Raw genomic sequence first — 27988 nt, forward strand, 5'->3', positions numbered from 1 at the left:
GTTTAGAAAGTAGTCCATGCTTGTATTCTTTTTTCCAAAGTGCAAGACCTCACATTTGCTCACATTGAATTCCATCAGCCATTTCCTGGACCACTCTTCCAAACTGTCTAGATCCTTCTGCAGCCTCCCCACTTCCTCAGTACTACCTGCCTGTCCACCTAACTTTGTATCATCGGCAAACTTCGCTAGAATGCCCCCAGTCCCTTCATCCAGATCATTAATATAGAATGTGAACAGCTACGGCCCCAACACTGAACCCTGCGGGACACCTCTTGTCACCGGCTGCCATTCCGAAAAAGAACCTTTTATCCCAACCCAACTCTCTGCCTTCTGTCAGACAGCCAATCTTCAATCCATACCAGTAGCTCACCTCGAACACCATGGGCCCTCACCTTGCGCAGCAGCCTCCAGTGTGGCACCTTATCAAAGACCTTTTGGAAGTCTAGGTAGACCACATCCACTGGGTTTCCCTGGTCTAACCTACTTGTCACCTCTTCAAAGAATTCCAACAGGTTTGTCAGGCACGACCTCCCCTTACAAAATCCATGTTGACTTGTTCTAATGTTTTGGAAGTGATCTGTATAAAGAAAAGGGCGTGGTCAGCTCTAGCTGAGCTGAGCAATTTAGATCAGTCGGACCTGGTGAGGAGTTCAACAGGGAGCTGTGTGGAAACTCTCTTTCTCCCCTTCAACTTCAACTGTAAGCATATGTTTTATTTATACTGGCTTGTAAGGAAAGCTTGCTTATTGGGACTGCTGTGTCTATTCAGAACAGCATAATTAAATCTAATTGGATAGACTGAGTACTGTAGGCGTTCTTTATTCTGTTCTTTGTGTTTCATTGTGTAATTTTGTGAATAAATTTTTGTCTGTTTTAAAATCTAGTAGTCAACCTAGCTAATTAATTTTCACTGTACACTTACTGAAACAAATTGCAAAGTTATGGTCTGAGCTGCCTGCTTAAGAGTGTTTTGAGTGGTCTGGCTTAGTCCATAACACTGTCTACATAAGTATCAACAACGTAGAACTTCTTTCCTAGTCCAATCTAGGTACAGAAAATGACAGCTGGGTTCAAAATCAAACAGTAAACCTTCACAGGTAAGAATTTTGGATTGTTACCTAAACCATGAGCATACTAGTGTAGAGTAAATAAAATTAAGATTAGAGAGATGAATGGTTGGGTCAAAAACAGGTATGATTCATAGTGTACTTGCATCAGAATTGGAGCAAGTGGGTGCTTTTCTATTAAGGCAGGCTTCATTGAAACTCTGCTAGGACTAGTGTTCTTGTGAATTATATAACTCGGGCAGTAGAGAGAGATATAAACTAAATAATGGGGGGAGGGACTATGTAAGAGTAGATCTGATAAATAAAAGGGAAACGAGAATAGAATGGGGCAGTCATTGGGTGATGATAATGAGGGTGAGTCAGGAAGAGACAGTGATTATAAACATGATAATGTACCAGCGCATATAACCAGAGATTGCTGAAATGGTCAAAAGACAGAATTCAAGGTTCTATATCTGAACGCAGTCAGCACTCATAATAAAACGGATAAGTTATTTGCACAGATAAAGATACATAAGCATAACCTGATAGCCTTTACAGAAAAATGGTCGTAAGGTGACCGAGGCTAACACAAATAATAATGAGTGTTTGACATCTTAAAAATGGAACTTAGGAGAAGATGGTGAGGTATCTCTCAATTAAAGATGCAATTTGTACAATAAAAAGAGCTGATGTTTATTTGAAAGAGCAAGATTTAAGATCAGTTCATGTAGAAATAAAAAAAAAGTGAGAGGTCACATTTGGGTGTAATTTAGAGACCCTCAATTAGTAGTTACACTGTAGAACAGAGACTGCAAGAAGAAATGAATGGGTGTAGTAGAAATGTATCTCAATAATGATGAGTAACTTTTAATCAATTGCAGATTGGGCTAACCAGCTTTACAAAGTTGTTGGAAAATTAATTCATACAGGGTATCCACAGAGCATTACTTTCTACAGCCAACTGGAGATTGCTTATCCCAGACTTAGTTATGAGCAATGAAATACGATTAATCAGTAACCTCATGGTAAAAGAACATGTAGGTGACAGTTATTGTAATGTGGTAGAATTTCACATTCTGTTTGAAGAGGACAAGATTGATTCTGAGAGGAGTGTTTTAAGCCTGAATAAAGGTAACTATAACAGTACAAAAATGGAGCTGGCTGAAGGGCACTGGGAAATTAGGTCATATGGTTGAACAGTGAAATGCAGTGACCAACTTTTAAGAAGATGTTACCACAGGATTCTTATCAGTGTCTATTATGTTGTAACTTGCCAAAGAACTTTTGAAATTCAAGATATACAGTTTGAATCAGGCTATGTATACCAACCTATTTATTTTTAAAATAAGTTTCAACCCAATTGATGAAACATGGCCTTCATTTCATGAGGTCCTTCTTGTGCTGAGAATCTCTCATTCTCAAATGAAAGCTGAGGGGGAAGAACTATAACTGAGCAAGGGGCTACATTCAAAGAACTTATGATTCAGATACAGTCAAGTTATAGTCCCTCAAAAAGAAACGCTAAGACCAACAAATCCAGAGCTCGGTGACCAGTGGTGTTCCGTAGGGATCTGTTCTGGGGCCGCTGCTCTTTGTGATTTTTATAAATGACTTGGATGAGGAAGTGAAAGGGTGGTTGGTAAGTTTGCTGATGACACAAAGATTGATGGAGTTGTGGATAGTGTGGAGGGTTGTTGTAGATTGTCTGGATGACAAAGGAGGTCGAAATTAAAATAAAGAAGAAAAAATATGCTTATTAGGTGGAAAATACAGCTAAATACAAGAATAAAGAAGCTTCAGAGGGAAGGTGAAAAAAATCATTGTGCTTCTCTACTGAGTAATTATGAGAAAGGACTGCAGGCTAACAAAGTGGAATCCCCAAGTCTTCTATAGGTGTTTTATTGTAAAAAATAAAAATCACACTACACCAAGTTTTGTCCAACAGATTTATTTGGAAGCCCTAGCTTTCAGAGCACCACTCCTTCATCAGGCATACAAATATTCAATACTCTAGGGGAAGGAAGTATAAAGATTATTAAAGTAATTTATTGTAAAGTAGTTTTCAATAACATTGCATCATCCAGGAAATAAATAACAAATCCAGCTGAGAGATTCCCAGGGGAAACAGTGACTATGCGTGAGCAGCTCTGCAAGTTTCAAATACTGCAAGGAGATTTTAAAACTTCATGTAAACCACATAAAAGCTTAGAAAAATCATGGACCCTAAATGTACACTGTCTACACCTTTTGGGTACATGGAAGGGCAACACCAAATAAAATGGAGCACTTTGCAGCAAAAGATTTTTGAGATTTTGAATTGCTTCAGGATTGGACACTAGGTCTGAAGCCAAGTAGGCCAACACATTAGTTCACTCTGTAGGAACAGTCGCATATGATGTTATTGTAATATAGGAGTATCAGATGATTGGAGGGTGGCAAATATTATTCCCTTGTTACAGAAAGGGAATAGAGATAACCCTGGGAATTACAAACCAGTCAGTGTTACATCGGTGGTGGGCAAATCATTAGAGAGGATTCTGAGAGACAGGATTTATGATCATTTAGAAAATCATAGTTTTATGAGAGATAGCAAAACGTCGTGAGGAGCAGGTTATGCTCACAAGTCTTATTGAATTCATTGAAGATGACAAAACACATTGATGAAGCTAGAGCAGTGGATATGGTATATACGGATTTTAGCAAGGCATTTGATAAGGTTCCCCATGGTAGGCTCATTCAGTAAGTGAGGAGGCATTGGATACCAGGAAATTTGGCTGTCTGGATACAAAATTGGCTGGCCCATAGAAGACATAGGGTGGTATTTGATGGAAAATATTCAGCCTGGAGCTCGGTGACCAGTAGTGTTCCGGAGGGATCTGTTCTGGAACCACTGCTCTTTATGGTTTTTATAAATGGCTTGGATGAGAAGGTGAAAGGGTTGTTGGTAAGTTTGCTCATGACACAAAGGTTGATGGAGTCATGGATAGTGTGGAGGGTTGTTGTGGGTTGCAATGGGACACTGACAGGATGTAGAGCTGGGCTGAGAAGTGGTGGATGGAGTTCAACCTGGAAAAGTGTGAAGTGATTCATTTTGGAAGGTCGAATTTGAATGCAGATTACAGGGTTAAAGGCAGGATTCTTGGTAGTGTGGAGGAACAGAGGGAGCTTGGGGTCCATGTCCATAGATCCCTTAAAGTTGCTACCCAAGTTGATAGGGCTGTTAAGGCGGCATATGGTGGGGATTGAGTTTAAGAGCCGTGAGGTTATGCTGCAGTTCTATAAAGCCCTGGTTAGACCATACTTGAAATATTGTGTTCGGTTCTGGTTGCCTCATTATAGGAAGCAACAAAATTCTGGAAAGAGCCAAATGCAACAAAAGGGTCCAGAAACCAGGTGAACTAGTACATGCTTTTATTGATGCAAATGATCTCTCGTAAGAGAGAGCTACAGAGTGATGTTCTGGAATGGTAACAGTTCTTAAATACTAAAACTCTTAAACGGTCATAAACTCTTTGCATTTACTTAGACTGAAGATCAACTTAATAAGACTGTAGCTAGGGAAATTCATTTGATGACATCAGTGGGTATTATCGAAAGATATCACATTTACAAAATTAAAGCCAACAGCTGTTTTTGGCATGTTCCTTTGGCTGATATGTCAAAACTGCTAATATTTCATTACTCTACCATTTGGTGTAACAACCACACCAGCAATTTTTCAAGAATCCTATTTAAAATTTGCAGAGCTTTTAAGGAATAATATGTCAAATGGATGACATTGTAGAGCATGATGACCAGCTTTCAGAATATAACCTGATGGTTAAAATAGTTTTAAAACATCTAGAAGGCAGCCATACTGTGTAAATCTTGAAAATATCAGATTTGTTTCCTGAAGCACATTGTTAGTAACAATGGCATAATGGAGAGCCTCTGAAAATAAGAGTATTAATGAATTCCCCAATCCTATTTCCATTCTGGATCTTCCATGCTTCCTTACGAATGTTAATTGGCTGGCAAAAATCATGCTTAACTTTGTGTTTGTTAGTCAACCTGAAGACATAGAAAGAAGAGTTAGTAAGTTTGCAGACGACACCAAAATTGGAGGTGTAGTGGACAGCGAAGAGGGTTACCTCAGATTACAACGGGATCTTGATCAGATGGGCCAATGGGCTGAGAAGTGGCAGATGGAGTTTAATTCAGATAAATGCAAGGTGCTGCATTTGGGAAAGCAAATCTCAGCAGGACTTATACACTTAATGGTAAGGTCCTAGGGAGTGTTGCTGAACAAAGAGACCTTGGAGTGCAGGTTCATAGCTCCTTGAAAGTGGAGTCACAGGTACATAGGATAGTGAAGAAGGCGTTTGGTATGATTTCCTTTATTGGTCAGAATATTGAGTACAGGAGTTGGGAGGTCATGTTGCGGTTGTACAGGACATTGGTTAGGACACTTTTGGAATATTACGTGCAAATCTGGTCTCCTTCCTATCAGAAGGATGTTGTGAAACTTGAAAGGATTCAGAAAAGATTTACAAGGATGTTGCCAGGGTTGGTGGATTTGAGTTATAGGGAGAGGTTGAATAGGCTGGCGCTGTTTTCCCTGGAGCGTTGGAGGCTGCGGGTGACCTTATAGAGTTTTATAAAATCATGAGAGACATGGATAGGATAAATAAACAAAATCTCTTCCCTGGGGTGGGGGAGTCCAGAACTAGAGGGCATTGGTTTAAGGTAAGAGGGGAAAAGATATAAAAGAGACCTGAGAGGCAACACTTTCACGCAGAGGGTGATATGTGTATGGAATGAGCTGCCAGAGGATGTGGTGGAGGCTGGTATGATTGCAACATTTAAAAGGCAAATGGATGGGTATACAAATAGGGAGGGTTTGGAGGGGTATGGGCCAGGTGCTGGCAGGTGGGACTAGATTGGGATATCTGGTCAGCATGGACGGGTTTGACCAAAGTGTTTTTTTCCATGCTGTACATCTCTGTGACTCTATGACAGGTATGAAAGCTCAAGCATGATATTGGGATGTATCTCAGGAAAATCAAAGAATCAAGGGAATATTTCTTTCACTGGACATCTAAGTTTGTTAAGACCTGTCAGTTCTGATAATAATTGTTTCTGACACATCATCTGCAGGACTAAAGAGGGGGTTGTTTTTCAAGAGCAGCCAGATGGATTGCAGGCCAATTTACTATATACCTCGGGCAAGTCCAACACTGACAGGAGGTATGTGGTTACAGCGAAAAAGGTTCTTGCATTCATGTAGGATTTCAAGGAGTTCTGATATTATATCATCAGCTCAAAGCTCATCATAAAGACAGTTCACACCCACAGTTTCCTTATTCAATTAAAAAAAGCTCACCAGAATGCCCCTGAGAATCCAATGATTCCTGTGCAAATTAATGCACTTGACCTATGAAGTGGCAAATGCCCAAGGCAAACTGCAAACAATTGCAGACAATTGTCCAGACCTACCATTAATCAGCCTATACAACAGCCTGCCAACCTCATTAGTGAAGTTGAATCACATTACAGCTTGTTAAGGCACAATGGCCAGTAAAAAGCTGCAAGAATTTTGTCACATGTGGATACATGATGAGGAATGCTTTTTGTCAAACTGCACTCGAGGTTGGTCATTTGAAAGTGTCATGGAACCTTCCTTTTAACAAAGGAAGCACTTCACTATTTTGGACTATTCTGGATGGTTTGCTGGTTTATGATGAGAGGCTGTTAATTTTAGCCTTACTCTGACCAGATCTTGGAAAGAATATACAAGGGCCAGATAAAATGTGAGAGCCCAGGCTCAGTCTTCTGTATGGTGGTCGGGAATATTGAGATGTATAGAAAAAATGATTTAGAGAGTCATAGAATCATAGACACGTACAGCACAGAAACAGACCCTTCAGTCCAACTCATCCGAGCCGACCAGATATCCTAATCTAATCTAGTCCCATTTGCCAGCAGTTGGCCCGTATCCCCCAAACTCGAGGGTGCGGTGTTGGAAAGGATAGCAGGTCAGGCAGCATCTGAGGAGCAGGAGAATCGACATTTTGGGCAAAAGCCCTTCATCAGGTTTGAGGCTGTGAGTCAAGGGGGTAGTGAGATAAATGGGAGGTTGGTGGGGCTGGGGAAGGTAGCTGAGAGTGCGATAGGTAGATGGAGGTGGGGGTAATGGTGATAGGTCAGAGAAGAGGGTGGAGCAAATATGTGGGAGGAAAGATGGACAGGTCACAAGGGCAGCGCCAGATTGGAAGGTTGGAACTGGGATTAGGTGGGGTTCAGGGAAATTGAGGAAACTGGTGAAGTCCACATTGATGCCCTGGATTTGAGGGTCCCAAGGCAGAAGATGAAGCATTCTTCCTCCAGGCATCAGGTAATAAGGGAGTGGTGATAGAGAAGGCCCAGGACCTGCATGTCCTTGGCAAAGTGGGAGAAAGTGTTGAAGTGGTCAGCCACGGGGTGGTGGGGTTGGTTGGTTGGTGCGGGTGTCCCGGAGATGTTCTCTAAAGCGCTCTGCAAGTAGGCGTCCAGTCACCCCAGTGTAGAGCAGACTGCATCGGGAGCAACAGATACAGTAAATGTGTGGGAGTGCAGGTAAAACGCTGATGGATGTGGAAGGCTCCTTTGGGGCCTTGGACAGAGATGAGTGGGCAGGTCTCGATGCAGGTTTCACAATTCCTGCGGTGGCAGGGGAAGGTGCTGGGAGGTGAGGGTAGGTGCATGGGGGGGGGTGCATGGACCTGACGAGGGATTCGCGGAGGGAATAGTTTACGGAAAGCGGATAGGGGTGGTGAGGGAAATATATCTCTAGTGGTGGGGTCCATTTGTAGGTGGCAGAAATGGCGGAAGATGATGCAATGTTGGTTGGTGGGGTGGAAGGGGAGGACTGGGTGGGGGGGGGCGGGTCTATCCTTGTTGCAGTTGGAGGAGTGAGGTTCGAGGGCAGAGGTGCGGGAAGTGGATGAGATATGCTGGAGGGCATCATCCACCACATGGGAGGGGAAATTGCAGTCTTTTAAGGAGGAAGCCATCTGGTGTATTCTTTGGTGGAACTGGTCCTCCTGAGAGCGAATGCGGCAGAGGAGGTGGTATTGGGAATAAGGGATAGCATTTTTGGAAGAGGCAGGTTGGGAGAAGGTGTAGTCCAGGTAGCTGTAGGAGTCAGTGGGTTTGTAGAAGATGTCAATGTTGAGTTGGTCACCATTCATGGTGATGGAGAGGTCCAGGAAAGGGAGGAAGGTGTCTGAGATGATCCAAGTAAACTTAAGGCCCAGGTGGAATGAGTTGGTGAAGTTGATGAACTGTTCAACCTCCTTGTGGGAGCATGAGTGGTGCTGATAAAGACATCAATGTACTAGGAGAAAAGGTGGAGAGCGGCACCGGTGTAACTGCAGAAGATGGACTGTTCCATATAACCGACAAAGAGACAGGCGTAGCTGGGGCCCATGCAGGTGCTCATGGCTACCTCTTTCATCTGGAGGAAGTGGGAGAATTCAAAAGGAGAAATTATGGAGGGAACAGTTCCACCACAGAACACACCATCTTCCCTCCCACCTAGTTGCTCCATCCTCCTCTTCGACTTATCAGCATTACTCCCAGCTCCATCCACCTATTGCACTCTCAGCTACCTTTCCCCCCCAGACCCACCCCCTCCCATTTTTCTCACTACCCCATCAGCTCACGGCCTCATTCCTGATGAAGGGCTTTTGTCTGAAATGTGATGATCCTGCTGCTCAGATGTTGCTTGCTTCCTCCTGTGCTTTTTCAGCACCACATCTATACTCCGGTTGCAGCATCTGCAATCCTCACTTTCTCCATATTCTTTGAAACCCTTACTCATATACCTATCCAGATGCTTTTTAAATGCTATAATTGTACCAGCCTCCACCACTTCCTCTGGCAGCTCATTCCATACACGTACCACTCTCTGCATGAAAAAGCTTCCCCTTATGTCCCTTTTATATCTTTCCCCTCTCATCTTAAACCTATGCCCTCTAGTTCTGGACTCACCCACCCAAGGGGAAAGACCTTGTCTATTTATCCTATCCATTGTCTCATGATTTTATATTCCTTTATAAGGTCACCCTGAGCCTCCGGCCATTTAATTCAGATAAATGCGAGGTGCTGCATTTTGGGAAAGCAAATTTTAGCAGGACTTATACACTTAATGATAAGGTCCTAGGGAGTGTTGCTGAACAAAGAGACCTTGGAATGCAGGTTCATAGCTCCTTGAAAGTGGAGTCACAGGTAGATAGGATAGTGAAGAAGGAGTTTGGTATGCTTTCCTTTATTGGTCAGAGTATTGAGTACAGGAGTTAGGAGGTCATGTTGCGGTTGTGCAGGACATTGGTTAGGCCACTGTTGGAATATTGCGTGCAATTCTGGTCTCCTTCCTATCGGAAAGATGTTGTGAAACTTGAAAGGGTTCAGAAAAGATTTACAAGGACGTTGCAGGGTTGGAGGATTTGAGCTATAGAGCGAGGCTGAACAGGATGGGGCTGTTTTCCCTGGAGTGTTGGAAGTTGAGGGGTGACCTTATAGAGGTTTACAAAATCATGAGGGGCATGGATAGGGTAAATGGGGTCGGGAAGTCCAGAACGAGAGGGCATAGGTTTAGGTTGGGAGGGGAAAGATATAAAAGAGACCTAAGGGGCAACTATTTCACGCAGAGGGTGGTACGTGTATGGAATGAATTGCTAGAGGATGTGGTGGAGGCTGATACAATTGCAACATTTAAGAGGCATTTGGATGGGTATTTGAACAGGAAGGGTTTGGAGGAATATGGGATGGGTGTTGGCAGGTGGGACTAGATTGGGTTGGGATATCTGGTTGGCGTGGACAGGTTGGACCGAAGGGTCTGTTTCCATGCTGTGCATCTCAATGACTCTGTGACTCCAGGGAAAACAGCCCCAACCTGTTCAGCCTCTCTCTATAGCTCAAATACTGCAACCCTAACAACATCCTTGTAAATCTTTTCTAAATCCTTTGAAGTTTCAGAACACCCTTCCGCTTTCTCAGTATTGGGTGTTTGCATTATACAGAACAAAATAATGGGAACTTCTTATTGCAACTGAATTCCCATCTCAACTGTGGGAACTATATAATTAAAAATCACACAACACCAGGTTATAGTCCAACAGGTTTAATTGGAAGCACACTAGCTTTCAGAGCACTGCTCCTTCATCAGGTGATAGAAGGAGCGTCGCTCTGAAAGCTAGTGTGCTTCCAATTAAACCTGTTGGACTATAACCTGGTGTTGTGAGATTTTTAACTTTGTACACACCAGTCCAACACCGGCATCTCCAAATCGTGGGAACTATATGCATCCTCAAATATTATGTTCAGTCTAAAATTCTTCCTTATCATTGTTGTCTAGTTCCTCAAAAAAAAGAGACAGCTCCAACCAGAACATTATCAATGAATTTGCCCAGGTATCCCACAATACTGCAGCAGTCAAATCATTACAAACACAAGTCACTACCAATGCAAAACAGTCCCAACTTTATTGTAATTTTAATAACTTTATGACTAAACAATACTATATCTAATCCTATTCAGCCTCTTAAGCTTACAATACTTCCTCAGTCTTTGTAGATTTGTGCAACCCTTCTCTCTATCTGTGGGACTGTGAAACTGCTTTCTGTCTTTTTCTCTCTCTCTGGACACTTAGTGGGTCTCTGCCTTAGCCATGCTGGGCTCTTCAGAAACGTCTAAGCGACTGGTCTGCAGGGGAACCGTGTTTTAACATCTTTTTAAACGGTTTTCTGCAAATTTCTATTAATCTGGCCAATAAGGGAAACTCACTTAATAGCTTGAAAGATTGTCAAACATTTGGATGGCTTGCTACTATTTGCTTCTTTGCACAGAAGGACCCGGTGCCTTACTGTCTAGGCTCTCTGGGAGATAAGCTTTTTGGGATGTGTCTTTCCAGGCTAACTTTGCTTTTTACATTATGCTAATATCATTAGCACCTGAGTGCCATGTTTGCACGAAGTCTGGCATCTAGGTTTTGTGACTTCAACATTTTACTTGGCCAATATACCCAGCATCCCTTGTTGTCTGACCAAGTTAGCAATTTGTGTTTTAACAGACAGGAGGCTGCTTCATCGTTAACAATTACTTCTACAGGTATATACATTATGACCACTGAAACAGTCATTTGAGTTTTAAATCTCTGCAAGCCATAGAACACCTGACCAAATTATCTCCAACAGTAGTCCACAATTTGCCAATGACTGCTTCACATACTTTATTGATAACTTCAGGCTTGCGCATCTCATGCATTCTGCACAGTATCATCAATTCAATGGTGAGGGCAAAAGGGCACATAAACAATCAAGGCAAGGAGTTGAACAAGATTAAGGAATTTCTTACTATATTCCTAACCTGCAGGTCATTCCACTGTAATGTGGGTTGGCACATCAGAAGTTTTCATGGACAGAAAGCTCCAACCACAACTTCCCATCATATCCCAAAAAATTACAATCCTGGAATAGAATGCATGATTAGAGTTGAAAATGTGTTGCTGAAAAAGCGCAGCAGGTCAGGCAGCGTCCAAGGAGCAGGAGAATCGACGTTTTGGGCATGAGCCCTTCATCAGGAATGAGGAGGGTGTGCCAAGCAGGCTAAGATAAAAGGTAGGGAGGAGGGGTGTTGGAAATGTGATAGGTGGAAGGAGGTTAAGGTGAGGGTGATAGGCCGGAGTGGGGGAGTGGGCGGGGGCGGAGAGGTCAGGAAGAAGATTGCAGCTTAGGAGGGTGGTGCTAAGTTCGAGGGTTGGGACTGAGACAAGGTGGGGGGGGAGGGGAAATGAGGAAACTGGAAACTGGAGAAATCTGAGTTCATCCCTTGTGGTTGGAGGGTTCCTAGGCGGAAGATGAGGTGCTCTTCCTCCAGCTGTCGTGTTGCTATGGTCTGGCGATGGAGTTGTCCAAGGACCTGCTTGGTGGAGTGGGAGGGAGAGTTGAAGTGTTGAGCCACAGGGTGGTTGGGTTGGTTGGTCCGGGTGTCCCAGAGGTGTTCTCTGAAACGTTCCGCAAGTAGGCGGCCTGTCTCCCCAATATAGGGGAGGCATGATTATCAGAGTACTAGAACAAGAGCAGTCCTGTCAAAAACAGCAAACCTACATCTACTGTAGTTAACCCACTAGGAACATGTGAAAATATATACATAATAATGGAGCAGAGGTCCAATTTGGTCCACTATCCAATATGATCAGAACAGATTTTTTTTAAGTTGATCTATTTTTCTAATCAGTCTGTTCAGGCATGTTATTACATACTCTGGAGCAGGTGGGACTTTAACAAGGGCCTCCTGATTCAAGGTTAGGGACACTACAGGTCCATAGTTCATTAGATATAGAAGCAGCATTAGGCCATTCAGCCCATTGAGTCAGCTCCACCATTTGATCATGGCCAATGTTCTTTTCAGCCCCATTTTCCTGTCTTCTCCCCATAACCTTTTAACCCATTACCAATTTAAAAACTCCTCCTTAAATTCACTCACTGTCTCAGCATCCACTACACGTTGGGGTGGTGAATTCCACAGATTCACAACCCTTTGGGAGAAGTAGTTTCTCCTCATCCGGTTTTAAATTTTCTACCCCTTATTCTAAGACTTTTTGTCCTAGAATGCCCTACAAGAGGAAGCATCTGCTCCATCTATTTTATCCATACCCTTTGAATCATCTTGCATACCTCAGTTTGATCTCCCCTCATTCTTCCAAATTTCAGAGAGTATAGGCCTAAACTGTATAACCTCTCTTCACACATCAGCTATGTCGTATTTGTGTTTTAAATTTCACATTTACGCTTACTCCCAATAACCTTTGATTTCCTTTTTGTTTAACAAGAATCTACCTACTCCACCAGGCTCATGAAAGGATAAAATGTCTGATTAAAGGACCAATGGAGAGGATATTTCAGAAGGTATTTTACATGGAAACTGGAGTGATCTCCTTTCATCAAAGATGATGATCACTCATACAATGACGAAGGTTCATGACACTATTATTACATTGGAAGTTCACTTCTAAAGTGAAGGAAAATAGATTTTTTTTAGTTTTTCAAAAATCTGATGGTCTATTTTGAAAGCCAGACAGCCATTGTAAACAGTGAGCTTAAAAAGAAAGCATTTCCAAGAAGTTGTGTGATATTAAATAAATGAACAGCAAACCACTAGGAAGATAATTGTTGGGTTTTGCTGACTTGGGTTTTACAACCCAGACAGAAAGAAGGAGGGAGAGAGAAAAGGCCCCAGAAGTAAGTTCATTCAGATGGGAGAAGTGGTGCTATTACCATCAGTCAGGACAGAGGAAAAATCTTTGTTCATTTTGAAGGACTCCAGAAACAGAAGCCATGATGTATCAGAGAGGAAAACATTCTTCAAGGCTGTTTAAGAGGATTTTAAAGAAACCAATTTAAATAGCAACACGAGCTGAGTTAGCAGCATGTTTAAAGATAATGGTAAAAGACATTAACTGAAGCAAACAGCATCAAATGAATGCAGAAATTTGCTTAAGAGAAACTCATTACTGCTGGGTTGGCTGAACAAAGAGCTTTATTGTGGAGACGGAGTGGTCATTCATCAAGAATTTGGTGTCTGTAAGGTTATGATTGAGGCGTGATTGTTGTAATTTTCTTTCTGATATTGTAAGGAGACTGTTTTAAATAGTTCTTGTGTTATTAAATAGTTTGATTACCCTTTTGTATAATAAAGTATCTATGATGTTTTGTTAGAAGCACTTTGACAGTAATCTTATGATTTAATGACATATCTCCATAGTAAACAAAAATAAAAATTAAACTTCTGGTCTATCAAGCCAGGTATCAATCTGGGATCTGATTAGTTCTGAATTGCCATCAGCTGAGATACTAACAATATTTTTGGAAGAACTCTATGTTGGGTCAGATTATTAATAAAGAACCAGATGCTATAAATCTCAAAAACTGCCGATGCTTGAAATCTGAGACAAGAAAGGAAAAGGCTGGAGAAACTCAGGTCTGTCAACATGAATCTTAACATAGACTATCCAACTCCAGACGAAAGAGTTCAGAGAGACACTTATTATCCATGCCTGACAAGAACACAATCAGAGAGAGTTGAGAATCATCCTCTCAGACTAAATTTGTGCTGTCAAAGTCTTGGGGGAAATGGATAATAAAGAAATATGAATGTAAAAAGTAACAACAAAGACTTGGGGGAGATGTAGTATTTGAATTTATATGCTTTAATGTCAGGGACTTTATAAATAACATCTTCTGTAATGATCTTCTATTATCAATTTCCTAATGTGAAGTTAAACGGCTGTCTTGGTATTTCTGCTTTTATAAATAGTTCTTCTAAAACAAACTGTGGACTGCAATAAAAAAGACACAAAAACAACAACACATTGGCTTTACAATGCACGGCATTAAGTAATGCATCCAGGCAAAGGGACAACTATTTTAGTTTAATTCTACTCATGAAATTATGCTGTAAATTATTCCAAAGAAGAAAAAAAGAAATTCAAGCAAATAGATGAATCTTCAACATTTGCAGCTCACAGTAAAACTTCAAAGCCCCATTTTTAAAAATTAGATGTTTGATTTTATGAGCTTTTATTCTGCTTCATACTATTCACATTGTTGTACATAGCAAAACCCAACTTGCTAAAAAATGGATTTTATTTTAACATCAACTGGAAAGAAACTTTGTGTGCTTATAAATTGGATGAAAGGCTGAATTCCTGGTCTTAGCAAAGTGATTATCAGAATAACTTGCAATGTGGATTAGCTTTGCAGAGTCTTTAAACATTATTTTTTTCATCTTTGGTTGTGGGCATTGCTAGCATGGCTGCATTTTATTGAATATCCACAGATACTCTGAAATGATGATGATGAATTACCACCCTTGAACTACCACAGTTCCTGGTACTCCCACAACTATGTTAGGTAAGGAATTACGGGGTATCTTCCCAGAAATGGATGGAGAAGCAGTGACATATACAACTACAAATTGGTCTCGGAATTGGAGTGGAACTTGGAAATTGTGATTCCAATGGCAATGTCCCTGATCTGTTTTTCAAATGTTGATACAACTTCATATAACCCAAACTTCCTGTTCAAATTAGACTTCAGTGATGGCTGAAATGGAATATTCAGCACAGCAGTTGTTAATTCCACCATTGAGAAAGAAGCACCTCATTTGTTCTACATTACTGCTATGAAAGTGATGGTGGTCTGAAGATTCAAGAAGAACTTTTTGCATTGGTACTGTTACTTTGCTGGATTTGAAGTGCTTTTTTATAAGAAGTGTACCAAAGAAGGCAGTTTTTTTTGGGCATTGTGAAAGGAGTTAACTTCACAGCAGTCTATATGATGAAAGATGACTGAAAGTGCCAAAGCAGTGCTATACCAAGTATATACTGGATTAAATGAGGAAGGCTTTGTAAGATTATGAAGGCAAATAAACCCAGTCTAATGATTATGGACATAATAATGTTGCTATCAAATTTTCTATGACAATCAAGCATCTTCTTGCATGCACGCAAAACAATATTACAACCTTCACTCATACATCTAGACATCAGAGCCTTGCAGTTGAAACATTCTGATTTGCATATTTTATAGCCAATATCATCTCTGGAAATTTATGGCCAAGCATAGCAAAACATATGCATGCCAAGACTTGGTATGTTGATAGAAGTAGTCACAGTTGGTATGGAAGACAAGGTACACTTGGCTGTTAACTTCTACATTCTTCAAAGATCCAAGCTCTCAAAGTGCAGTATCTTGTGCCTTTCCTTGTGTTAGGCTTGATGGTAGAAATTCATCTTTTAAATCAGACAGAATAGCGGTAGCAGGGAATGCTAGGTAGGTAAACTAGCAAGAAAGGGGGTGGCATTGTGGCTCAGTGGTTAGCACTGCTGCCTCACAGCACCAGGGTCCCAGGTTCGATTCCAGCCTTGGGTGACCGTCTGTGTGGAGTTTGCACATTCTCCCTGTGTCTGCGTGGGTTTCCTCCCACAGTCCAAAGATGTGCAGGTCAGGTGGATTGGCCATGCTAAATTGCCCATAGTGTTAGGTGCATTAGTCAGAGGGAAATGGGTCTGGATGGGTTACTCTTCGGAGGGTCGGTGTGGACTGGTCGGGCCGAAGGGCCTGTTTCCACACTGGAGGGAATCTAATCTAAAATATCAAAGCTGACAGTAAGAGCTTTTTTAAATGAGGAAATACAGGGCATCGAATAAATACTTTGCTTCAATCTTCATGGTAAAATATCCAAATAGCATTGTAAAAATAATAAACATAATAACTATCACAAGGGAAAAAGTACTATGGAAACTAATAGGGCTAATGGCTGATAGGTCCTCTCGGCCTGATGGATTGCACCCTAGGAGATTAAAGCTAGTAGCTACAGGATAATGGATCCACTAATAGCAATATTCTAAGAATCCTTAGATCATGGAAATCCCAGAGGATGGAAGTCTGCTAATGTAACACTTTGTTTTCGAGGAGAAGTTAGAGCCTATTATAAAGTGTATAATAGCAGAGCATTTAGACAACAGTCAGCATAATTTCATGAAGGGAAAATCATACCTGACATTCATTAGAGTTCTTTGAGGAGGTAACAAGCAGGATAAAGGGAACCAGTAGATGTAATACATTTGGCTTTTTAAAATTGGCATTTGGTAAGGTACTGCATTTTAAGATGCATAAAATAGGAGCTCGTGGTATGAGGGTAGCATATCAGAATGGATTTAAAAAATGATTAACTAATAGAAGGCAGACAGATGGGGTAAAGGGGACATTTTCAGGGTGGCAAGCTGTAACTAGCCAAATGCCACAGGTATTTACAATGCATATTAATGGTTTGGATGATGGAAAAGAATGTAGTTTACCAAATTTACAATGACATAAAAATAGATGGAAAGGCAAAATAGATGGTGAGGACGACAAAGGTCGATAGAGGGATGTAGGCATGTTAAATCATTATTCCATCTGGCAAGATTTTGACTAAGGTGGGAAACTGCAAGATTGTGAACTTAAGCAGGAAATATATTGGAGTGAATATTATTTAAATGGAGAAAGGTTTGTGCTGCAACTTTCTGCAAACTATTTGAGGTTCCTTGTGTATGAATCGCAAAAAAAAAGCTAGTATACAAATTTAGCAGATAACTAGGCTGGCAAATAGACTGTATCTCAAAAGGAATGGAGTATAAAAATAGGGAAGGCATGCTAAAATTACACAAGGTACTAACTAGATCACATTTAGAATACTGTGACCGGTGTTGGTCCCCTTATCTAATGAAAGATATGTTGAGACTTGAGGCAGTCCAAAGAAAGTTCACTAGGCTGATCCTATATTTTCAGGGATCCTGTTATGAGGAGAGGTTGAGTAGATGGAGTCCATATTGCAGTTTAGAATGACAGACAACCCTATCTCAACATGCAAGATTCTTAGGGGGCTTGTCAGGGTAAACAGTGAAATAACTCCACAAAGGCTGGTATCCTGTTACCAAGTCACCGTTTATGTATATGTAGTGAGTCCTTGATACTGATCCAGCTCTCAGAATAAATAGGATGTCTGACAATCTTGTTTTTTTTAAAATTTTATTAACCAGCACAAGTTACAAACAAGTTAACAATGAACAGCAGTTTATAAGAAACAGCAATTTACAGGGAAAAGGGGTGGCAAAGCCAGACCCCCAAACCCCACCATACAAACCAGTTCACAGGGAAAAAAGGATGAACCTCAAATCCCACCTTATCATTTAAAAAAAAAGTAACCACAATCAAATGCAAACAGTCTGATAAACTGAACAATAAAACTGTGAATGCATCATTGACACTCCCCAGCAACCAAGCAAACCACCCATCCCTCCCACTTTCTGGCCACTCAAAGGCAGCCCACCCCTTCTGGCTCTGTTAACCCCATGCCCCTTCTGGTGCTCAGTCTGCCCTGACATCTTCCAGCCACCTCTAGGACAGAGCCATCCCGTTTCCCCACCCCAACAGCGATCAGGACGGCCTACCCATCTTCCGGCTTCCCCAACTGCTCTTCGCACCTTCCACGTCTAGGACAGCCCACCCCAGTATCTTCCTAGGTGACAGCACTGAGGATGGCCCCGCCTTCCAGCTCTCAGTCTGTCCCTATGCAACAAGTGGCTTTCACACACCCCAACGCGCCATCAACCTGTGGATTGCCCTGACACACATTCCGGTTACCTCTAGGACAGCCTGTCCCCCTCCCTTGAACACCGGTGCACAGGACAGTCCACAAGTCTTCTGGATCTCGGCCTGTCCCTATTCACCTTTGGGCTCTCAGCTACTCTGACACACCTTCTGGCCACCTCCAGGACAGCCTGTCCTGATTACTCCTTCTTGGGATGACAGTGCTCAGAACAGCCTACCCACTTTCTGGCTCTCGGAACAATTGGCATCGGGGTGGCCTTCCTATCTTCCGGCTCTCTCGGGATAACAGCTTTTGGGACAACCTATGAGCCTTTCAGCTCACAGTGAGGCCTGCCAGACCAGGGACACAAAAGACAGTGCAGGTGATAACCCCAATAAACAAGACAGAGTCAATTACCAACAAACAGAGCCCCTTCTGGTACACAGAGTTCGTTACCATAAACAGTTCTGTTCAAAATGCAGATTCCATTCCCAGGAACAGAATCCACTCCAGTACGCAAAGTGCATTGACAGAAATAAAGACAAAGGCAGAGTCCACTCTGGTATGCAGAGTCCACTCCTGAAGGCTGCAAATCCACACCCCTCAGCACACACAGACAGACGTTCAATCTCCATAGAGGCCTGGTCTATCCAAAGAGAACCAGGCCCACTCACAGAAGTACAGTTCATTGTAAAAGGTACAGTTAACTCATGGGTGGTCCACTCCAACAGGCAGCAAATGCTCACCTCCCAGCACACACACAGGTGTTCAGTCTTTACAAAGGCCTAGTCTACCCACAGAGAACCAGGCCTCACAGAAACAGTTCATAGGAGTTTGGTCCACTCCCAAAGGCAGATTCCACTCTAGGATACAGCACATATTCGCCTCCCAGCACACACACAGGTATTCAATCTTTACAGAGGCCCATGCTACCCAAAAAGGGCCAGGCCTATCCACAGAGGAACAGTCCATCTGGAAAGGTGCATTTTCTCACAAGGGCTCAGTCCAAACCATAAAAAGTGAAAACACACAGAAAAAAAATAGAGAGGAAGAGAACCAGGCCCACTCACAGGAACACAGTGCATTGTGAAGGTGCAGTTAACTCACAGGGGTTTGGTCCACTCCCAAAGGCAGAATCCATTTCTGAAATCAGAGTCCACTCCCAAACTCCAGGATGTAGCAAATGCTCACCTCCCAGCACACAAGTGTTCAGTCTTTACAGGAGCCTAGTCCATTGACAAAGAGCCAGGCCTACTTACACAGGAACAGCTCATCTGGAAAGGTGCATTTTCTCACAGGGGTCAGTCCAAAACACCAAGTGAAGACACATTCAAAATAAAGAAAGCCAGAGTGTAAGGGCTAAGACTTGCCACAAAATCAGCATTGTCCTTTTCTCAAAAGTGAAACAAAAAAGAGTAACAAACAGGCTGTAACCAACCGGTGAAACAACAGTTCCCTAATGAGGGCTGAATTATACCTGGAACACATTGACTGGTGTAAATCAGGCAGTTTAGAAATCAGTCCTCAACAATAAAAAAAGGAATACCAGTTAACAAACTGACTGTAGTTCAACCTGTCCAGGAATCACATCTCCCCCAAAAAACACAGAAACCAACAGCAGCAGGACACACTAGCTGTGGTCAGCCAGCTCGGAGTCAGTCCCTTGACACAAATCTAGCACTCTGAGCAAACAGGATGTCTGACAATTTTGGTTTTTTTAAGTTTTATTAACCCGAACAAATTACAAACAAACAACCAGTTAACAATGAACAGCAGTTTAAGAAACAGCAATTTACAGGGAAAGGAGTGGCAAAGCCAGACTCCCAAACCTCACCGTACAACTAGTTCACAGAGGGGAAAAGAAGAAAAGAGGACGAACCTCAAATCCCACCCTATCATTTAAAAAAAATAGTAAACACAATCACATAAAAACAGTCTGATAAACCAAACAATAAAACAGAGCATATATCCCAGACACCCCTGGCAACCAGCAAACCACCTGTCCATCCCACCTCCTGACCACTCAGAGGCAGCTCACCCCTATGCCTCTTCCGGCTCTTGGTCCATCTTGACACATCTTCTGGCCACCTCTCGGACAGCTCGTTCTGTTTCCCCACCCCGGACGACAGCGATCAGGATGGCCTACCCACCTTCTGGCTTCCCTCACTGCCCTTCTGCACCTTTCGGCCACCTCTAGGACAGCCCGCCCTGTTACCTGCTCAGGGTGACAGTGCTGAGGACAGCCTTCCAGTTCTCTGTCTGCCCCTATGTACCATCTGGCTCTCGCCCACCCCACCCACTATTCGGCCTGTGGACTGCCCTGACACACCTTCTGGCCACCTCTAGGATAGCCCGTCCCCTTCCCTGGGACGATGCCGCACAGAGCAACCGACAAGCCTTCTGGGTCTCAGCCTGTTCCTATGTGCCGTCTGGTTCTTGGCTACTCCAATACACCTTCCGACCATCTCAAGACAGCCCGTCCTGATTACCCCTTCTCGGGACGACAGTGCTCAGAACAGCCTACTCATCTTCTGGTTCATAGGATGGCTTAGCCACCCTCCAACTCTTGGGGTGACAGCTATGAGCCTCCCAGTTCACAATGAGGCCTGCCAGACCCAGAGACACACAAGATAGCACAGGTGATAAACCCAACAAGCAACAAGATAGAGTCAATTACCAACAAACAGAGTCCTTTCTGGTACACAGAGCCTATTACCATAAACAGTTCTGTTCAGAATACAGAGTCCATTCTCAGGAACAGGGTCCACTCAGGTATGCAGAATGCATTGTCAGAAATAGAGTCCACAATCAAAGGCAGAGTCCACTCCAGTATGCAGAGTCCACCCCTGAAGGCAGCAAATACAGATCCCACAGCACACACACAGGTGTTCAATCTCCATTGAGGCCTGGTTTGTCCAAAGAGAACCAGACCCACTCACAGGAACACAGTACATTGTGAAGTTACAGTTAACTCACAGGGATTTGGTCCATTCCAAAAGGCTAGTTCACTCCAGGATGCAGCAAATGCTCACCTCCCAGCACATACACAGATGTTCAGTCTTTACAGAGGCCTAGTCCACTGACAAAAGGCCAGGTCTACCCATGAGAACAGCTCATCTGGAACGATGCATTTTCTCACAGGGATTTAGTCCAAAAGTGAAACACATTCAAAAGGAAAACCAGAGTGCAAGGACAAAGCCCTACTACAAAATCAACATAGTCCTTTTCTCAAAGGAGAAAAGAGTAACACACAGGGTATAACCAACCAGTGAAACAACAGTTCCCTAACGAGACTGAATTACACCTGTAACACTTGACTGTTTAAATCAGTTTAGAGATCAGTCCTCAAAAAAAATGCCATTTAACAAACTGACTATATAATTCAGCCAGGTCAAGAATCAGGATTCCTCCAAAAACAAACAGAAACCAACAGCAGCAGGACACAGTGGCTATATGGCCAGCCAGCTCAGAGTTAGTCCCCTCCCTGACACAAATGGAGAGTCTTTGACACTGATCCAGCACCCTGAGAGCCAGCTCTCAGAGTGAACGGGATGTCTGACAATCTTTATTTTATTAAACAAGACTGTTTACAAAATAGAGTATACAGAGAAACAATAATTTTACAAGGGAGAGGAGAAGAACCCAGGCCCCAAACCCTACTGTTCAACCAGTTTTCAGGGAAATGAGGACAAACTTCCAATCCCACTTTCATTACAAAACAGTAATAGTAACAAATACATACAAACACTCCAATTAGATTTAAAACAGTGCATAGAATAGAGACCCCCTCTTACAGCAATTCAGCAAGCCACCGGTCCCTCCCATCTTCCGGCCACTCTCAGGCAGCTCGCTCCTACGCCCCTTGCGGCCGTTGGTCCACCCCATGCCCCTTCAGGCTCTCAGTCCACTCTGACAACTTCTGGCCACCTCTAGGACAGTCCATCCCATTTCCCCAACCCCGCCCCCTTCTAGACGACAGCAATCAGGACGGCCTACCCACCTTCTGGCTTCCCTAACCACCCTTCGCACCTTCCTGCCACCTCTAGGACAGCCCGCTCTGGTACTGTCTAGGGTGACAGCATGGGGCAGCCCACAAGCCTTCCAGATCTCAGCCTGCCCCATACACACCTTCTGGCTCTCGGCCGCTTTGACACACCTTCCGACCATCTCTAGAACAGCCTGTCCCGATTACCCCTTCTTGGGACGACAGCGCTCAAGACTGCCTACCCACCTTCCGGCTCTCAGGACAACTGGGATCGGGGTGGCCTACCCACCTTCAGGTTCACAGGACGGACTACCGGCTCTCTCGGATGACAGCTTTTCGGGACTACATCAGCCTCCCAGCTCATTGTGGGGCCTGCCAGACCTCAGCACATACAAGACAGTGCAGGTGATAAACCCAACAAGCAACAAGACAGTGTCAATTATCAATAACTAGAGTCCTTTCTGGTACAGAGTCCATTAGCATGATGTTTTTTTCAAAACGCAGAGTCCATTCCCAGGAACACAGTGCACTCCAGTGTGCAGAAATGCATTGTCAGAGATAGAGTCCACAACCAAAGGCAGAATCCACTCCTGAAAGCAGCAAATGCACACCCCACAGCACACACAGTTGTTCAGTCTCTATACAGATAAACCAGGCCCACTCACAGGAACATAGTACATTGTGAAGCAGGGGTTTGGACGGCTCCTGAAGTTGGAGTCGACTCCCGAACTCCAGGACACAGCAAATGCTCAGCACCCAGCACATACACAGGTGTTCAGTCTTTACAGAGGCTTAGTACACCGACAAAGGCCAGGCCTACCTACAGGAACAGCTCATCTGGAAAGATGCATTGTCTTACAACGGTTCAGTCCAAATGCCAAAAAAGTGAAAACACATTTAAAAAACAAAGAAAACCAGAGTGCAAGGGCTCAGTCTTGCCACAAAAATCAACAGTCCTTTTCTCAAAGTACAAGAGAAAAAAAGAGTAACACACAGGCTGTAACCAGCCAGTGAAATAACAGTTCCCCAATGAGAACTAAGATACATCTGAAACACATTGACTGTTTAAAATCAGCCAGTTTAGAAGTCAGTTCTCAATAAAAGGAAATACCAGTTAACAAACTGGCTGTATGGTTTAGCCAGTTCAGGAATCAGGTCTCTTCCCCCCCAAAACAGAAACCAACAGCATCAGTACACACTGGATGTGGGCAGCCAGCTCAGAGTCAGTCCCCTCCATGAGAAAGGGAGAGTCCTTCACCACTGATCCAGTACCCTCAGAGCCAGCTCTCAGAGTGAACAGGATGTCTGACAATCTTGTTTTTTTCCCTCTACACTGAGGAGACTCAATCTCCTGGTTAGAATTTTATTCAACAATACAGAGTTTACAAAACAATTAACATTAACAGCTGTATACAAAAACAGCAATTTTACAACGGAGAGGAATGGCAAAGCCAGGCCCCAAACCCAACCAATCAACCAGTTTTCAGGGAAATGAGCAGAAACCTCAAATCCCAATTTCAATCATTACAGAACAGTGACAGTGACATTTGTACCTAAAAGACAGTCCAATTGCATAAAATCAGTACATAAAATACAGACGCCAAGCAACACACCATCCGGCCACTCTAAGGCAGCCCACCCTTACGCCCCTTCTGACTCTCTGTCCACCCTGACAAACCGTCCGGCCACCTCCAGGACAGCCCACCCTGGTACCTGCCTGGGGTAATAGCACTAACGACGGCCTACCAGCCGTCTGGTTCTCGGTCTGCCCCTACATATCATCGGGCTCTTGCCCACCTTGATGCGCCATCTGGCCTGTGGACTGCCCTGACACATCTTCCGGCCACCTCTCGGACAGCCCGTCCCCTTCTCTGGGACAACAGCATGCAGGACAGCCCACAAGACTTCCGGATCTCGGCCTGCCCTTACACACCTCCTGGCTCTTGGCTGCTCTGATACCTCCTGACCACCTCTAGGACCACTCGTCCTGATTACCCTTTCTCGGGACGACAGCGCTCAGAACGGTCTACCCACCTTCTGGCTCCTTGGGGCGACTGGCATCAGGGTGGCCTACCCACCCTCCAGGGCAACCTACCGACCTTCAGGTTCACAGGATGGCCTACCCACTCTCCAGCTGACAGCTTTCAGGACAACCTATGAGCCTCCCAGAGCATAGGTAAGGCCTGCCAGACTCAGGGACACAAGGCAGTGCAGGTGATAACCCAACAAGCAACAAGACAGTCAATTACCAACAGAGTCCTTTCTGGTACACAGAGTCCATTACCATAAACAGTTCTCTTAAAATGTAGAGTCTATTCCCATGAACAGAGTCCACTCCAGTATACAAAGTGCATTGTCAGAAATGGGTAAACTCCATACAGCAGAGTCCATTGCTAAAAACAGAGTCCACAACAGAGGGCAGAGCCCAATCCTGAAGGCAGCAAATGCACCCCCCACAGCACACAGGTGTTCAGTCTCCATAGAGGCCTGGCCCATCCATAGAGAGTTGAGAAGTGTGGTGCTGGAAAAGCGCAGCAGGCCAGGCAGCAACCGAGGAGCAGGAGAATCGATGTTTCGGGCATAAGCCCTTCTTCAGGAATGAGGCTGGTGTGCCAAACGGGCTGAGATCCTAGTTGATCTTAATCTACTGCGAATCCTCTTGCAAGTATGCCTACCTTGAAGAAGCTCTCCTCCTCCCTCTACAAGGATCTCAGTGAGTCCCTCTCTCACTGCACCCCCCAGGTCATCTCCTCTGCCCTGAAGCTCTTCAGCCACGTCCTGAAACAAACTCGCTACCACAGCCACATCTCCTTCCTCAGCACCTGCCTACGGAACCGACTGACCCCGCATAGACTCCGGACTACATTCAGACCAACACAATTTGGACCCAACCAGGACAACCAGTACCTGCAACAAATCCGAAGCCTCCAGCAACAGACCTCCCTCCGGATTGTCCGCTCCACGCTCACAGCCATGCACCGCTACCTACACTCCCTGCAGTCAGCCCTACCCCAGCTCAGGACAACACTGTCCCAGACCTGCAAAGGACCTTTGCTGTTCTTCATCCTCTGAAGAATTCATACACTGAACAAATGTTTTTTCCTAGCCATATCGAACATCAAAGAAAGTAAGTACAAAAAACTTTCATGTACTCACCCCCACACTCCGGATTCCTTGACCGTTCCTGAACCTTCTCGTGACTTCCGGAACCGCTCGGGTGCCATTGCCCACGCGGCTGCTGCAGCTACCACCGCTGCGGCGAACGGTGACATCACTTCCACCCCCACCACCGCACGGACAACAGCCACCACCGACCATGCATCCTCCGCGATCGCCGCCCAGACAACTGCCTCCACGATCGCCAAGAAGACCATTGCCGACAGATACGCGGCCGCTGCGGGATCCATGGCCACTGGGACCAGCGCCGTTTCTGCCCGGCGCACCACTTCCGCCATCAGAGTTGCCGTCGCCACAGCCACTTCCGCTCCCAGAGTTGCCGTTGGTGCAGCCACCTCCGCCCCTGGAGCTGTCATCGCCATAGCCACTTCTGCCCCCGGAGTTGCCATTGGCGCAGCCCTTTCCACCCCCGGAGCTGTCGTCGCCACAGCCACTTCCGCTCCCAAGGTTGCTGTCGCCGCAGCCACTTTCGCCCCTGGAGCTGCCATCACCACAGCAACCTCTGCCCCCAGTGACATCACTCATCTGCTCAAGGACCACACCGCACGCTACGCCACTCCCACATCGATCTCCGCCCCCCACGTCGATTTCCGCCCTCCCACGTCGATCTCCGACCCATGTTAATCTCCGCCCTCACGCCTAACCCCGCCCTTACACCAATCTCCGCCCCCACACCAATCTCCACCCCCACGCCGATCTCCGCCCCCACGCCGATCTCCGCCCCCACGCCTAACCCTGCCCCCACTCCCAGCTCCAGCCACACACCAGGTCCTAGCTCCCAGCACTGCCGTATTTTCACCATCCCTCTCGAACTCCCCCTCCCTGAGAATGAATGATCAGTCCTCAGCAGAGGCCTCACCTTCATTCCCCTACGCACCCGGATCAATGAGTTCGACACGCGGCGAGACATCGAACATCTCTTCCGCCGCTTTTGCCTCCGCGCCTACTTCTTCAACCAGGACTCTCGCCCACCCTCTGACGAACCCTTCTCCCGCCTCCAACACACCCCATCCACCTGGACACCCCGTGCTGGCCTCTTACCCGCCCTCTATCTCTTCATAGCCAACTGCTGCAGCGACATTAACTGCCTCAACCTGTCCACCCCTCTCACCCACTCCAACCTCTCACCCTCGCAACGCACATCCCTCCACTCCCTCCGCTCCAACCCCAACCTCACTATCACACCGGCAGAAAAGAGAGGCACGGTGGTAGTTTGGCGCACCGATCTTTACACCGCTGAAGCTAGACACCAGCTCGCGGACACCTCCTCCTACTGCCCCCTTGACCATGACCCCACCTCTCACCACCAAACCATCATCTTCCAGACCATCCATAACCTCATCACCTCAGGGGATCTCCCATCCACTGCCTCCAACCTCATAGTCCCACAACCCCCCACCGCCTGTTTCTACCTCCTGCCCAAAGTCCACAAACCTGACTGCCCCAGCCGACCCATTGTCTCAGCCTGTTCCTGCCCCACCGAACTCATCTCTGCATACCTCGAGACGGTCCTGTCCCCCTTAGTCCAAGAACTCCCCACCTACATTCGCCCTCACCTCCTCCATGATTTTTGCTTCCCCGGCCCCCAACACCTTATCTTCACCATGGACATCTAGTCCCTATACACCTCCATCCCCCATCACGAAGGCCTCCAAGCCCTCCACTTCTTCCTCTCCCGCCGACCCAACCAGTACCCTTCCATTGACACCCTCCTTCGACTGACTGAACTGGTCCTCACTCTTAACAACTTCTTCTTCCAATCCTCCCACTTCCTCCAAACCAAAGGAGTAGCCATGGGCACCCGCATGGGCCCCAGCTATGCCGGTCTCTTCGTAGGATATGTGGAACAGTCCATCTTCCGCAGCTACACTGGCACCACCCCCCCACCTTTTCCTCTGCTACATCGATGATTGTATTGGCGCTACCTCGTGCTCCCATGAGGAGGTTGAACAGTTCATCCACTTTACTAACACCTTCCATCCCGACCTCAAATTTACCTGGACCATCTCAGACTCCTCCCTCCCCTTCCTAGACCTCTCTATTTCTATCTTGGGTGACCGACGCAACACAGACATTTACTGCAAACTGACCGACTCCCACAGCTATACCTAGATTACACCTCCTCCCACCCTGCCCCCTGTAAAAACGCCATCCCATATTCCCAATTCCTTCACCTCCGCCGCATCTGCTCCCAAGAGGACCAATTCCACTACCGAACAGCCCAAATGGGCCTCCTTCTTCAAAGACCGCAATTTCCCCTCCAACGTGGTTGACGATGCTCTCCACTGCATCTCCTCCACTTCCCGCACCTCCGCCTTTGAGCCCCGCCCCTCCAATTGCCACCAGGACAGAACCCAATTGGTCCTCACCTTCCACCCCACCAACCTCCGGATACATCGTATCATCCTTTGTCATTTCCGCCACCTCCAAACAGACTCCACCACCAGGGATATATTTCCCTCCCCACACCTATCAGCGTTCTGGAGAGACCACTCCCTCCATGACGCCCTCATCAGGTCCACACCCCCACCAACCCAACCTCCACTCCCAGCACCTTCCACTGCAACCACAAGAAGTGCAAAACTTGTGCCCACTCCTCCCCTCTCACCTCCCTCCAAGGCCC

General features: G+C 45.2%; 1 protein-coding gene across 2 annotated transcripts in view; it reads left to right on the forward strand.

Annotated features, from left to right (window-relative positions):
• chst6 (carbohydrate sulfotransferase 6) overlaps nt 1–27988 on the forward strand; it is a 97809-nt gene that overhangs the window by 31486 nt on the left and 38335 nt on the right. The window contains exon 2 of one of the 2 annotated variants that reach the window (XR_011964255.1): nt 14907–15514. The exons of the other annotated variant lie outside the window; for it this stretch is intronic. The gene's annotated coding sequence lies outside the window, so the exon portion shown is untranslated. Of the gene's footprint in view, nt 1–14906; nt 15515–27988 lie in introns of those variants that run through there. 2 annotated transcript variants of the gene reach the window in all.

Source organism: Chiloscyllium punctatum, chromosome 26, assembly GCF_047496795.1.
Source record: "Chiloscyllium punctatum isolate Juve2018m chromosome 26, sChiPun1.3, whole genome shotgun sequence".
Classification (NCBI taxonomy): domain Eukaryota; kingdom Metazoa; phylum Chordata; class Chondrichthyes; order Orectolobiformes; family Hemiscylliidae; genus Chiloscyllium; species Chiloscyllium punctatum.